General features: G+C 30.0%; 1 long non-coding RNA gene across 1 annotated transcript; it reads right to left on the bottom strand.

The window, feature by feature from the left end:
- Positions 1-1,382: 1,382 nt before the first annotated feature.
- LOC132754358 (uncharacterized) lies at positions 1,383-13,388 on the bottom strand. The gene is made up of 8 exons (XR_009629075.1): positions 12,920-13,388; positions 6,218-6,306; positions 5,752-5,840; positions 5,293-5,380; positions 5,034-5,109; positions 3,883-3,940; positions 3,535-3,705; positions 1,383-1,538 (listed from the first exon to the last, which is right to left on the bottom strand). It is a non-coding gene; the product is annotated as an uncharacterized LOC132754358 (long non-coding RNA).
- Between the last annotated feature and the right edge of the window lie 717 nt (positions 13,389-14,105).

Raw genomic sequence — 14,105 nt, 5'->3', positions numbered from 1 at the left:
AGAAAAATCAGCCTAAATGCTAGATAAAATTTATGGATCTTGGTCAGTAACCTACATGTACAATTATTACCCTAAATGCATGTGAAGTTTTAATATTGTAGGCAGAGTTATCTAAATTGTCAATCTGATGTACATTGTTACTATTATAATAACTATTGTAAGTTTCAATTGAATATCTCAAGCAATATTTGACTTTACAAAAAACTTTAACCAACGCAGACGCGGACGCCGGTTGACTGCAATAGCTTTCATATTCTTCAAATAGTCGAGCTAAAAAACAACAAAGTCATGGTTGAGACCATATAGTTATTCCATATATAAATATATATGTATATATCATGGAAAACATTTCAAGATACGACAATGGATTGTAGTGTATAACACGAAAATCAGTGTACTTTAACTGTATTTATTCCAATGATCATACAATCATCTGTAAATAACTGGAACAAAATATTTCCTAAATAAAACCATGCAAAAAAACCAGAAACTGATGATGACAGAACGGGGTATCACTATATGCTTATACACTTTTTATGCTCAAGTGATTTTTATTTCAAAGAGCTACATGTGAAATTGCTTTCAAATATACATAGGTAACAACTATTTCAAAGCTGCATGCATTCATATTAATATATTTAAAAAAAATTCAAACTTGATAAAATAAAAAAAAAATTCAAGGATAGCCGAAACTTGTTAATTATAAAAAAATATATATACAGAATATTATGTGTAGTAGCTTTCGAAGGCTTTGTATTTTGCCACGAGCAGCCTCAGAAAGCTACTACAACATAATTTTTCCTTTTATTATATATACCTTTTCGTTTGAAGTATAAATGATTTTCATTATACTACACTTATATAAGAAATTTCAGGAAATGAAATGTAGCTGTCAAGAAATAAATTAATGACTGACAGAATAATATGTAATTTGTGCAAAACTGGCCACACCTTTTATTATTTTGGTTGCCGTTTCCAAATTCTACTTTATAAACAACTAAGATCAGAACCAACGTCAAAAATAGTCCAGCACTTTCATATATGGTACTGTATTTGCCACTAACATGATACAGAATTTTCTAACCCTTGAAGCCTATTTGCTTTGCGTGTGTTTCAGGAAGAAAATTTATAGGTATACAATAAATGCTGTCATTGACATTTCTTATGTTTATATTTATTATATGTATTTCTTGCAATCCTACTTATAGCTACAAATTCTATGAATTAAAATAGAAAATGAAAGTAGCATGCAGACGGTGTTGATATTGTGTGATAAAACTTTAAAGATCATTGGAAATCATCCGAGGAACCAAATACTCGATCGGAAAAATGACTGAGTACTCGAGTATTGATTTTAGTATTTGTTTCCATCCCTAAAAAATTCACTCCGAGCTGTATTATTTAAAATGGGTGTTCAATCACATTGAAAACATTGATAAGTCATCTCATGTTCTTGTCTCAATATAGTTAACACTGCAATCTATCTTCCCTCATTACTGCTACTATGACTGTATCTGTCGAACAAGCATCTCTGTTTTCTGAAAAATAGTTTTAAAAAAGTTTATTGCTGACCAAGATATTCCATAGTTGTAAGTTAACCTTTCTTCAACATTGTTCTGTTAGAATTACTCTGATTTATAAAAGTATATAACCGAAAAATGCGTGACCAATGCCAGAGCTCAACCCCTCTGTGCATTATTTCACAAACGAGCATCTGAGTAGAACCACCGCCTTTTTTTAAGCTAGCTGGATTGCTTTCTCACATTAAAGAATCCATATTAAATATAATAAAACATTGATAATTGCTACACAGTCTCTTTGTAAACATAAAATAAGCATGTTTTGTGTTTACATAAAGTAGCTATGTAATGTTAAAACACAACATGCTATAGGTGGTCACAATATAAAATATAGTATTGTTAGGAAACTGACAGTTTTTTTTAAGAAAGGACCAAATTTTTTTGTCCCGTAAGAAGGAACATGGCTTCCAATGCATAGTCAATTCATTATTTCATTCAACTTAGACATATTCAAAAAAATTGCATAATAATTCAAATAAATTTTCATGATTAAAATATTTACTGATAAGCATAGTATATCTTTAAAGGTAAGTGATTTAGGTACATTACTTTGACTATGGACACCCAAATTAAATCTATTTATTTGCTTAGTAACACAACTTTTCAAAGTCATATAAATTTGTAAGTGATTCAAATTGCGAGTGATTCTGATAATCTGCTATGATTAGATTTTAGACTGCTTACTACATGAAGTCAATATTTCAATGTCAAATGCCTTGAGGTGAAAGGAATGAAAACTTGAATTTCAAAATACAATTTAAGTGAAAAACATGTCACAAATGTTTTTGCTATTGACTTTTGTTCCTAAATTAACAAGCAATTATCATAGTATTGCAAGCAATCCATAAGTCCCCTACCGGTTAGAACCCCAGCAACATTCTGATTTCAATTTTACCAGTGAATAAATGACACGAATGAACTTAAATCTTTTGAGTTCTAAGTTTGTCTATTTCACAGTAATGTCCTAGTAAGGAATTTATGTTTATACAACCTTGTCATATTATTATGATGTGGGATTTTAAAGTAAATCCTATAAGGAATGAAGTTGGAGTAAAAAGTACCAATTTCTCGGAAAAAATCTAAGTTCAAGAGAACATAATTCTGGAAATAGTCTTGCTAGAGTATTTTACCTTCTCAGAAATGTTAAGTGATAATAAGAAACATATATATGAAGTTTGAAGTAGATACATTAGGAAATAAAGAAGTTGTTTAAAAAAGACGTTTTTTTTTTCATAAAAAATCTAAGTTCAAGGGAGGTAATTCTGATAATTTTTTGTGCTAGAGTTGTAAACCTTGTCACATATGATGTGGTTGATGACCAAAAACTTATATTTAAAGTTTGAAGTAAACACCTTAAGAAATACAGAACTTATAGTGAAAAGCTGAAAAATTTAAATCAGAAATCTTGAAATTCAGGCTATTTGTTGCCATAGCAACCAGAATTTTTACCATAGGAAGAAAAGAAAAAGATGTGCATAATCTGCAGACTGCCATCTATCCATATTTCAAGTTTCATAAAAATATTTTCAGTACTTTTTGAGTTATCACTGTATCCAGTTTATGTGTTAAATTTGCCATATTTTCAGACTATTTGTTGCCATAGCAACCAGAATTTTCAACATGGGAAGAAAAGAAAAAGACGTGCACAATCTCCATACTGCCATCTATCCATATATCAAGTTTCATAAAAATATTTTCAGTACTTTTTGCGTTATCACGGGATCCAGTTTTGTGGAAGGACAGACAGACAGACCTAAAGTCCCCTCCAGTTAAACCGGTAGGGGACAACAACAGATTGCATAATGAAATGATATTGAAATAATTAATATACATTTGGCTCTTAGTGACAAGCTTACTGATTTTAAATAAGCCTTGAGTCCTGTGTTGGCCTTTAAACATGTCAAACATTTAGAAAGTATTTATTAAGAAAAAGTGTATACATATAATCATGTACCTCTTCATTATATGCCCATGACATTGAAAAAACATTGTGTCATCTGTTTACTTCAAGGTTAGTCACATTGACAGTATCACATGTTAGACTTTACCTCTTTGATACAATTCATAGAAGCATTCTCAAAATGGGTCCACTTAATTTCACACTCATCAATCTGACAAGAACCTCCTGAAAAAGAAAAGTTAGAAACATATGCCACTAATTATGTCAGTTAATGTCAAATAAATACTTTGAGAAACTATTTGGTCAAAATTGTAAATGTACAAAGATTTTCAAACCAATTATATATATAAACAATGAACATTTCCTTTTAAGCTTTCTAACATATATAATGTATGGTCTTACTTGAAGAAAATGTTTGCCCGGAACTGAATACTACCAATTTACCATCTTTTTGGTACCACTGAAAATAGATAGTAAAGGCCTTAATCTTTTCATTCTAAAATAACAGTTAAATAACATCTTAAGAAATTATGACTAATAAGCATGTTAAATGAGCAGAGGCAGGTGTAAAAAATTTTTTGAGTCATTCCAATCAGAACTTATGTAGAAATGACTGACCAATACAGTTAATTCATATGTACTATTGAGCAAATGTTATTTACACAATTTATGGAAATTGTAACTCATTATGAATTCATTATTTATCACTCCACTTAGTGTGAAATAATTTAAGCTAAAGGCTTGCATTCAAGTATGATATAAAATGTATAAAGGTTTATGGTCAGAATAATAAGATTCTAGTGTACCAAATTTTTGCACTTTATTCATAGGCAAGCCGCAATAAATATGATCAAGAAGAAATATTCAATTCCCTAAAGATTGTACCTTTTTACTTGCTTTCTCAATCCATGATATAATGGCATACTCACAACATATATGCTAAATACTAATATACATATAGTTCCAAGATAAATATATACAGTTCAAAGATATATATGTTCAGTTCCAAGAAAAATATATTCAGTTCCAAGATATATTTGTTCAACTCCAAGATAAGTTCAATTCCATGTATGTTCAATGCCAAGATTTATTTGTTCAACTCCAAGATAAGTTCAATTCCATGTATGTTCAATTCAAAGATATATTTGTTCAACTCCAAGACAAGTTCAATTCCATGTATGTTCAATTCCAAGATTTATTTGTTCAACTCCAAGACAAGTTCAATTCCATGTATGTTCAATTCCAAGATTTATTTGTTCAACTCCAAGATAAGTTCAATTCCATGTATGTTCAATTCCAATGTTTCTTTTAAATTTAATTAATTGGCAAAATGAAAAAAAAATCTTACAAAAAAAAGGAAAAAAAAAAAAAAAAACAACTACACTTAAATTTGTAAATCTTTGTTATATTCTTGCTGTCCAGCATTAAATAAGTATGAAAAGTGTATTTTGTGTAAATGTATACACAGCAAGATCAAAAAGTTGTTTATAATTTTAAATATATGCTTTAAGACAATTAAATACTAAATACCATATTAATACTTGTTTATTTACCTGTACAAAGTAGCAGTAAACTGATTTCAATGACACCGACTGTCTTAACCATAAGCTTTCACACAGGTCTACACATCTGAAAAAAAATGCATATCATTATTCATAAATCACATTATTTTTTATTCCACTACAAAAATCAACATGTTAAAAAAATATTGAATTGTCCTTGATATATATTGTGTTTTATTCTCTTTTGTTTCATGCAGTGTGGGACATTTGACCATGCATTATTTATGTTATATATATTCCAAACACTTACCTATGCAGTTCACAGATTTCAAGAATTCTTGGCAAACAAATGACCTTGTCACAATCAAAATCTCACTGTCAAGTCTGTAATCACATACCTGTAATGAACGTGTTAAATGTTAAACATGATTTAAACTTTCTCACTGTCAAATAAGACTGACAATACATGTCCAACTTATTGATTTCTAGTATATAGCCTTAGGTTTTTTCCTCTTTCTTTTTATAACTTATACTAACAATTGGTGAATTCAGAGTTTTGTCCCGACAAGAGAAGGGAACAGACGGATGTTTGACCGAAAAAGGGATAAAGGGCCATTACTATTGTTTTCCCTTTTGTTTATTAGAGGGCCATGGCCCCATATTATATTGTTATGGAATGAATTCTATTGTTCTCTTTTGTTCTGCTACAGTAAGATGGATATATATATATACATGTGTCAATGTCAGAAAAAAGCTAACATTTATTTACCTGAAGTGAAAAATGGCCTGTATAATTATGTTTCACAGCTTCTCAGCAAACAACCAACTGTGCCACAATTAAAATGTTACATCACACACCTGAAATAAATCCTTAACTAATTAATACAATATTTCTTTTAATTTATTACATACTTCAATGAAATATTAAGAAATATTGATAAAGTAAAATCCTAATTTTCATTTCCTGTATTTTCAATGTAAATATTCATTTTTCATTGCATATTTTCACAAGTGTCTTCTAAATGTAGCCTATGCACAATAGGAACAGACGGATGTGCGACCGAAAAGGGATAAAGGGCCATTACTATTGTTTTTCCTTTTGTTTATTAGAGGGCCATGGCCCCATATTATATTGTTATGGAATGAATTCTATTGTTCTCTTTTGTTCTGCTACAGTAAGATGGATATATATATATACATGTGTCAATGTCAGAAAAAAGCTAACATTTATTTACCTGAAGTGAAAAATGGCCTGTATAATTATGTTTCACAGCTTCTCAGCAAACAACCAACTGTGCCACAATTAAAATGTTACATCACACACCTGAAATAAATCCTTAACTAATTAATACAATATTTCTTTTAATTTATTACATACTTCAATGAAATATTAAGAAATATTGATAAAGTAAAATGTTCATTTTCATTTCCTGTATTTTCAATGTAAATATTCATTTCTCATTGCATATTTTCACAAGTGTCTCCTAAATTTAGCCTATACACAATAGACTGTAAAGAATCATAGGGCAATTTCTTTATAATTTGAAGTATTTATAGTTGAAACAGTCCTTTTTTAAGGCATATATATGGGTAATGGAATGTTGCACATCCAGATATGATTGACTAACAATTGTAAAGTGAGTAATAATTGTCGGAATACATGTAGCTCAATCAGTAGAGAACATAGCTCAAGGCTACCAGATTTTAAAAAAGTTTTTATTAATTTTTTTCTGACATGTCCGGAACAACTTGAAATTTAAATGTGTTTTTCGTTTGATTGATTTTTGTTACCTATCTTACTTTTTCATTGAAGTATCTTTATCTTCTTCATGCCCAAATCTCATTTCTTTCTCTTTTTTTTAACATCTTTTCATGAATTTATGAATATTTTTTACAGATTTTAAAAGAATCAAAATACAACATTGTTAAGCATATATAACTGTTGTCAGGAAATAAGTTATGTTTCATCAAAAATAAACTTGAATAGAAATAGTTTGGAACCCACTAACTGAATTCACTTTTATATCAATATTATGCAGTCTGAAACTTACTTCACTACTAAGTCAAATGATTTATTATCTCATACAATGCAATTACATGTAGTATAAGTTTTATGGTAATAATGTGGTTAATCACTTGCAGTTAATCAAGGCTCGACAAATCCACTTGTCCGCTCATAAATACGAGTAAAAAATGACTCCGGACAAGTTAATCTCCCAGAAATGCCCGTCCTGCAGGACGCATAAATTAATCAAATTTCAATTCAATTCTTATGAAACCTTTTTTCAAGTTTCACTAGTAAAACAGAGCACAAAATAATTCCCGTGTGTTTGATGGGCAAAACTGATGTTGATTTGTTGAATGCAACGCTTAATTCTGTCTGATTTTATTTTGTAAAAACTTACTAAAAGCCCGTGCGGCGATTCCAGTATGTTCCACAAAATATTTCAAAATGTCACAATGCAATATTTGGCAAATGTTTGGCCAGAAAGGAGTAAGTTAAACAGTGTCTTCAAAAAAGTAAAATGAGTCAGAACATGTAAGAAATCTATATTTTTTAAGCATTGTTGTTGTTGTTTTTTGTTTTTCAATCAATGATATATTATTTGTAGTATTTGTACTATTATCTATCCTATTTGTAAAAGAACAGCATTTTTCCCTTCTATAACTATTTCCGTTCCCAAAAAAAAGACAGCAAATTTTCAAATTTCTTATTTTTAAATTCCAAAAATTACTGTCAAAATTCCCATCCAAAATTGGCATATATAAAAACAAGAACAGTAATGGATGATTTCATAATGATAAGTGATATGTGATAAAAACCAAGTATAACTACATCTGACAGAGCAATATTTGTACCTAGTTCATTATATATTTCTGAACATTATTTAAATACATGTACTCATTTTTTTCACTCCAATAGGAAAATAAATCGAGGCTTGACCGCAAGACTGCAGTAACTTATATGAAATAAAGAAGGACTTACAACAGTTTTGCAGTCAACCCTAGAAATATATTATGCATGGTTTAACTTTAAATGTGTATAAATATTATGCATAATTCTCATGTCTCCCTGGATAAAATTAAAAATTAACCATGTGGCATGAATACCTGTCAGTTATGACTACTGTTTAGATGTTATCCGGAACTTAAGCAAATGTCAGGGTTTTTCCATGCTAATCCCCCAGTGTATATATAATTATAACCTTATAGCTTCATGGTGCACTACTGACCACAATTGATTAAACCTGTTGTGCTTATCATCAAACTGTAACTGAAAAATTTTGTTTAAAAATATTCTTTATTCTAGAGTAAGTCTATTTGACATACATACATTACTTAAGATTACATCTATATTGGCCATAGAAAATAAGTATAGTTAAGGTTTTACTTATGTTGTTCAAAATTCAAATCAATATTTGGTAACCCATGTTTGACATTTAACCTGGTAGGTCATATTCCACTTCTTAAGTTGAACCTTATCTTAGAAAGTCTGACCCAATTGGTTGTCAGACTATTCTCTCCCTTACCAGTTCCTTCCTGTCTGCCCCCATCCCCCTATTGTGGGGGAAAACTGTCTGCATATACATGTAGATGTTTAAAGCAGTGCGAAAATCAGAGACTAGCAGGAAAACCCGATAATCACTGAATCGTGCAAAGGATTGTGGGTCTGAATCTGACTGTCATCGATTTTCGGAACTTCATATCAGTTGTTTGTATAGAGCTGGGGTGAGTAACCAGAAGCTTTCGTTAAAATCACGCTAACGAAAGCGTTAGCGATCGCGTAACGAACACGTTAGTTATTTTTACGATTGCTTTTGTTACATAACCAGAAAGCATCGTTACCATATCGTTAATCAGTCGTTAGTAAAATCCCTTAACGGAATCGTTGTGTAATCGTTAAGGGTATACACAGCATTTTGGCACCACCTGTTATTAGCTTTTCCTGCATAGATTACATTGCTGTTTATAAATTGTTTATAAATTGTTTATAAATGTTTGCACAAATGTACAACCATATATCTGTGAACGCACAACTGCTTCAAAGAAAAAGTTGACACTCTTTATGAATATTTTTGTTTGTTTGTATGTTTGTTTGTTCGTTCGTTTGTTTGTTCGTTCGTTCGTATGTATGTATGAATGTATGTATGTATGTATGTATGTATGTATGTATGTATGTATGTATGTATGTATGTATGTATGTATGTATGTATGTATGTATGTATGTATGTATGTATGTATGTATGTATGTATGTATGTATGTATGTACAGAATAGAACAGAACAGAACATTTTTTATTTTGATATGCATAAACAAGACAATTTAAATACAAATTTTCAATGAATTAAAATAAACTTTGAAGATAATGTCACGTTACATTTTAATGACGTCATTTATAGTACGTGCACGGGTAATTATACTAGAACGTTATTTCAAATAACAAAAAAAATGATATTATAATGTTGATGATAAACTGTTTAAAACGTAATTAAATATACATGTTTATATCACAGATATATCATCAGAAAATATCTGCAATATATATAAAAATTGTTTAATGGAATTTGTATGTTCTTTAATACAGATGTACAGATTAACTAAATTTATCAATACAATACAATATAATACAATACAATAAAGTTTAACATTATACAACGCTCTAGCAAAATATATAGACAAGAAACAACTGAACATTTTGGATTTGCAACAAAATTCAAAAGGAGAGACTAGATATAAGTTCATTGCCTCATCTTAAAGATGCAGAATATTTCGGTCTTGACAGGTTATATGTGTGTGATGAAAAAGAGGAGTACACTATTTAAGAGTAAATCTTAAAGTGCAAAGTAAATAAAAAACAATAACACTTGGATACTTTTCGAGATAAATATACAATGATAGAAAAAAGTAAAATAATCTCTTATCTGCTAAATAAATAATATAAATATATGATTTGATATTTTTTGTGATGAAATGTACATAAATAAAGATTTATACACAATTTAAGAGAAATTGTTAATAATATTTCCTTTTAAAGACAAAGTATCATTTTTTTAATAAATGTGAAATATTTTTTTTTAAGAATAAGGTAATAAAATAGTTTAAAACTTTATGATTATTGGCCAATGGCAAAAATATCTTCGCTCATATCTTAATCGATGCTTGCGAAGCACTCTTTCAAAAATATTGACGCTAAAATTAATAGTTACGTAATTTTTTTGATTTTAATGAATGAACTGCTTTTTCTGCAAAACGTTCTTTACATAACCTTTGTTACACACTGGTGAAAATTTGAAAATTACATTGGGAAACAAAGCAAGTTTCGATTAATTATCTTTACTTTTCATGAAAATAGATGTAAACCATTAATTTAAACCATATGAAACGTATACAATGGTTTTATTAATATACTCAGATGAATTTCATTATAACCAAAAACGTCAAAATTTATCCATATACTGTGTTACGCTCTTTCATAATACATGAATGTGTTTATGCTTAATTCCTTAATTTCACTTTGTACATAGAACTAGTATACGGTATAAGTCTTTTAAGTATTAAAAACTTGAAACTTTAATGTAATATTATATATATTTGATTCCATACATGAAAGAATGTTATGCGTAGTTAAACATGCAATACAAATAGTGTTAGCTTGTTTAGAAAAATAAGGAAATATGAGGAAATGACACAGATAAGAAAAAATACTATCACATAAGATAGCGAAGGCGTGTATTAATGAAATAAATCAACCTCCTTAGAAGCATTCAAATATTTGAGAGTCCAAAGTATGTCAGTTATCTAAATACTCTAGCAGCATGGCGGCAATTGTTTGCGGAATGAAAAAACAACATCATTTGCATAAAGATATTTGAAACTATTCTAAAAATCATTTACGAAAGAAATGCTCACTCAAGTTTAATGAGTACGGTATGTGCCATTTATTATTATTGTTAAACTTAGCGTTAAAGGTAAATTCTAATGGATATTTACAGAAATTTCGTTTGGATCTGTGAGTTATTTATTGTTTATGTGAACTAAATTATAAAATTAAAAGGAATTATGACAAAATGAAAACTTATTTTGATCTTCATCCGTTCTCTCACTACATACCATTGGATGGGCATAATGTCACTTTAACGTATTATTTTGAAAATGAATGCAGTAATAATAATAATAATAATAATAATAATAATAATTATAATAATAATAATAATAAATAAATAAATAAATAATTAAATAATAATAACATTACACATTAAGACATATACAGATTGTTACACCATATCAAAAACTTATTATCCGGAAAATAGAAAGAAAATACGCTTTAAGAAATAATATATACTCATAAAAAGTTTTTTGAAAGAGCTTCATCCGTTGTTTTTCCTTCAACGAAGGTCTAACGTGTACTCCGAGGTATTCGTTATTTAACGACAGTTTCGTTACAATTTCTGATATAACGAACGTTTTGGGTTAGAGGGCAAATTACTAACTAGAGCTTAACCAAGGCTTAACGATGATCGTAACTCTAACGAATGCTTCTGGTTACTCACCCCAGGTTGTTTGCTCACCATTGAAAGATGCATCCCACCAGGTATCGAGATAATCACAGACTTTACTTAACAATAAAGTATGTGGGTAAATTTTTTCAGCATTGCGTAATTATGTCAGTGCATTTTTAATAATCATTACTTGTATAAAAAAAATAGAATTTTCCATGACTCACAAAAAACTCAATATAAATGCCATTATGGCTGAACCAACATCATTAAAATTATTCTGGAAGAATATATACTGGTAATGGACAATCATCAAACATGGATGGCCACAAATATGGCCAATTTAGTTTTTTCTGTGTTCAGTGGCTGTCAATCATGTTCATTTACATATCATCTTCGGACAAATGGCAGTATATTGTCAAAAAAAATAAATATATATATATATATATATATATATATATGTAGGGTGTTTTTATGAATTTCACATTTATTTTTGACAATATACTGCCATTTGTCCGAAGATGATACATGTATGTATAAATGAACATATTAAATATGTATAATGCATATATAATCAAGCCACAGGTTCATTGCAGCCCGAAAAGTATGTCAAGTTGATGGACGAGGCAAGACATGTTGATTTTTTGTAGCTTATTATGAAGTTGCAGTACATGAAAAACGGGCACATGACAAATCAGCTCATAAATAAAACATTCTAGTGTTCCGTGGTTTACATGTTTTCTAAGTGTCATCCATCCTTTCCTTATTACAATGAAATTTTACATGATTTATCCATTGCTGGTTTGTTTTAAGCAGTAAATAAATGACCTGTGCATAAGCAAATAGGGTACCGTTTCAGCAGATTTCGCAAAGAGGGTAGTCGGTACCGATATGGATATGCACCGTGGATCCAGTTCATTCTATGAGAAAATGTAATAAGACATCATTACTGAACTTGTATATTTTTTTATTTAAAAAAGGCTGTAAGGTTGGCATCAACAGTATGTATACGCTAGATGTAAATAACTCACCTCCAAAAAATATAACAAAAAAAATGGGTCAAAACTGTCTTGGTAGGAAATGGTTTGAGGGAAGGAACTGCTAAACTTAAAATTTGATAAGGTCAATTCAGTACAAAAAAACTTTACCCGATAATGGCCGATTGCTGGGACATACGATAACTATATGTCCCAGCTGATTGCGAAGAAAATTTGTTAAAAAAAACAGCTTTTGGTTGCAACTTAAATATCAACGTTATGAAATATAAACAATGAACGTCAGTCATCTTGAATAACGTTGTATTTTTGTAAGCAGCCAGAATCGCCGAATATGTTCCTGCAACGATTTGACGACGATTTCGCCGATGTTAAATGCAAAACAAGCAAAGTTATTCAACAGTTAGGTAAAAGGGAGATAAGGTGTTAGTAATATAAATATTACAACTCGTTTTAACACGTGGAACTTCTTGATTAACAGCAAAACTTCTCAATCTTTCACGGATGAACATGTAAACAATGGCGATTCCGGGAAAATGACGCTAGGGCGAAAATAGTTCGTATTCATACGCATGCAATGTTTTTCTTAAATTTACACTTATGAAGCATTTTAAGCTTTAAAGTTAGCTGATCTGAAATCCGTATTCCATTAATTTCTAAATTTTTGAGTTCTAAGACACTTAATTAACTTGTGACTACATGTAATTTGTACTATATTTATGCAAGTACTTTGGCTACCATCGACCGCTGGTGTAGTAATATTAAAATCGCGTAAAGCAAAAATATACATACAATTTTAAAAAACGATTGCAAAATTTAGTACATAATTGGCCAGTTAATTTTAAAATAGACAGGGAACTATGATTTTTGGAGTTACTGCGAAGTTTTGGAACTATTTTGCTTAGCGTAGGTAGCTGACTAATTGTGGTCATATCATAGTACATTGTGTAAATCTGAATTTGTCGTTATTCCTTTGGGGGCGCATTGCGCATGCGCCCCCAAAAAGAAGAACAATCATTTAAGTCGCGGGCAGCCTGCCTCTGAGACATGTCCCATCTCCTTTTCATCTGGTAAGGTGTTAGCCGCCTTTTAGATTTTGATTCATTATATTTAATGCATTTATAAACAAACGCTGAATTGCAAATTTTCAGCAAGAGCACAGAAATTCAGACAAAACCTTGATTTTCCAGGTCATTGCGACCTAAATAGCTCTATTTGCTTGCCTGTTTTTATCTCGTCGTTACCTGGCGGTCTTACTGCCTTTCACGGATTACTATCCCTGCAGTACTTGACAATTACCCAGCAAGTGACCGACTTCATACGGTGGAGAAAAAGCCCACTATGTTGACTATCTGCCAATTGATTAGGCCAACACTTTTTATATATAATACGCCTCGGTGAAGCGCTTTAAAAATACATTAACTAAACCTTTTCGGGGAGCTAATGTAATAATCGCACCGTTGTCTGTCAAGTACTTTTATATCGTTTTTCAATTATTAACTAAATAGTTTTTGCAGTATATTCAGTTCAATCTCAAAACTATATCTACTATACATAATCAATAACAAACTATCATATATAATATCATGGATTTTATATATTTATACAATAAAATGTGATAAACTATTTTA

Source organism: Ruditapes philippinarum, unplaced genomic scaffold (genome assembly GCF_026571515.1).
Source record: "Ruditapes philippinarum isolate M1 unplaced genomic scaffold, ASM2657151v2 ctg3136_1_1_1_1, whole genome shotgun sequence".
Taxonomy (NCBI): Eukaryota; Metazoa; Mollusca; class Bivalvia; order Venerida; family Veneridae; genus Ruditapes; species Ruditapes philippinarum.
The sequence above is the reverse complement of the archived record's forward strand: the minus strand, read 5'-3'. Positions and strand labels throughout refer to the sequence as shown.